The sequence below is a fragment of the Nicotiana tabacum genome, chromosome 6, assembly GCF_000715075.1.
Source record: "Nicotiana tabacum cultivar K326 chromosome 6, ASM71507v2, whole genome shotgun sequence".
In the NCBI taxonomy this organism is placed as follows: Eukaryota; Viridiplantae; Streptophyta; class Magnoliopsida; order Solanales; family Solanaceae; genus Nicotiana; species Nicotiana tabacum.
The window spans coordinates 53,193,347-53,195,273 of record NC_134085.1 but is presented as its reverse complement, the minus strand read 5'-3'; the positions used below and the strand labels follow the sequence as shown (position 1 = coordinate 53,195,273).

General features: G+C 41.8%; 1 non-coding gene across 1 annotated transcript; it reads left to right on the top strand.

Annotated features, from left to right (window-relative positions):
* Positions 1 to 747: 747 nt before the first annotated feature.
* Positions 748 to 854, top strand: LOC142182359 (small nucleolar RNA R71). Its single transcript, XR_012711195.1, has one exon. It is a non-coding gene; the product is annotated as a small nucleolar RNA R71 (small nucleolar RNA).
* The last annotated feature ends 1,073 nt before the right edge of the window (positions 855 to 1,927 follow it).

The window sequence follows — 1,927 nt, the reverse complement described above, 5'->3', positions numbered from 1 at the left end:
AAGGCCATAGATAGTTGTCACAATTGAGTTTCAATGCTTTTGATTGCTGAATCATGTGCAACTAACTTCTCTTGCATCTTTCCATTTGTCCCAATAAGTTGCAGCATACCCCTGATTTCAATCATGTTAGTATCATGCTGCTGATGAGGTGGTTGGTAGGTCAACTATTGATGGTGCTGCTAATTATAGCCCTATTTCCTTTGATAAGGCAAGACTTGGCCTTGTGGTCGTGCTCCTCCTGGATTGGGGTTATGCTGTGGCTGGTTCAGTCTGTACTGCTGGTTTGCTGTTGGTCCCCATTGCTGCCCACCTTACCTCTGACCTCCAAAATTATTGACATAATTCATGTCTTTTCTGAATCTCTCATTGTCATTCTCTCCACTCCACGAGCACACATATGAGTGGTTTATACAAGGACTACATAAGCCTCCATTTGTGGTATCCACAATGTGCACCTATTTTGTACCCATCTCATCGATTTTCTTTGTCAGCAAGCTCATATGGGTCATAAGAGTGGCTATGTTTTCTGCATGTGTATTGTTTGGGTCAAGAGCGAGAAAAGGCACTATTGGAGTGAGTGTTGTGTCTCTCATCATCCAGCCTGGATTTTGAGACATCTTGTCAAGAAGAATCTTGCACTCTGTGAAAGTTTTGCTCAAGAATGCACCCCCGGCAGAAGCATCTACATTGGCCTTCAGACTGTCAACCAAACCCATATAGAATCTCTGTCCTAGCATCTGATCGGGAATGCCATGGTGAGGACATTTCACCAACATACCCTTAAATCTTTCCCAGGTTTCTTGCAAAGTCTCAGTCGATTTCTGCTTGAATTACAATATCTCATCAATCTGCCTCATAGTCTTGTTGGGTGGATAAAACTTGTTCAAGAACTGCTTGACTAATTCCTCCCAAGTATCAATGGAGTTTACTGGGAGCGAATTCAACCAATTTTGAGCCTTCCCAGTAACTGAGAATGGGAACAATAATATTTGATTGCCTCAAGGGTCACATTCGACTGTCTTTGAGTGACACATATTGATAAAAAGTTCTTCAGATGTTGTTGTGGGTCTTCGATGTATGACCCAGAGAACAAACCTTTATTCTGCAATAGGTGCAACATGTTGTTGGTAACTTGGAATGTCTCCGCTTGTATCTGAGGAACCGCAATTGCTGTGGCCAGGTTATCTGCAAATGGTTGCGCCTAATCATAAAGAGCAGCTTCCGGCACAAGAGGTGCTACCACTTTACTGTTTGGGTCATCTCGATCATTCTTGTTGTTCTCGTTGACATTATCTACGTCACCCATTTCAATTTTAATTTGTTCGTTTTGTTTCAGTTGTTTGCTCTTCTTGTTAGCCCGGTTCAATGTACGGAATGATTTCTCGGGATCTGAGAGTCCTTCAAAGATTTCACCAGTTCTCAAAGAGCTTCTAGGCATGCACCTGCATCACAGAAGAGTTCTGTTTACCGTGAAAATGGTAACAACAATTAAATTTGTAAATGGGATTCTAAAAATACGTGATCTATTTTTATGCTAGTTGTTAGAGAAGTTGATGCTAAGAGTATGAAGTTTAATGAAGAAATACAAGCTAAAACGGGGCAGTAATCAAACCGAGATGCTTGCAGCCCGAGCCTCGGACTGGTCGATGAAGGACCTCAAGGTCGATATATGGCTTGAGCTCGAGCTATCAGGGGTAGTCAAGGATGGGATAATAGTTGAGATATGATCAAACAAGGCTCTTTATGGCCAATACCAAGCAATGAATGGATGGATAACAAGTATGAAACTAATAACGCTAAGAGCGGCCTCGAGCTAGTAGGAACGAGTAAGTTAGAGAGAAGAGAGATAGAGATATTATTGATCTTGTGGAGAAAATAGATGGAGCAACATCAGCCCTTTACAAGTAGTATGGGTTCCCTTTATATA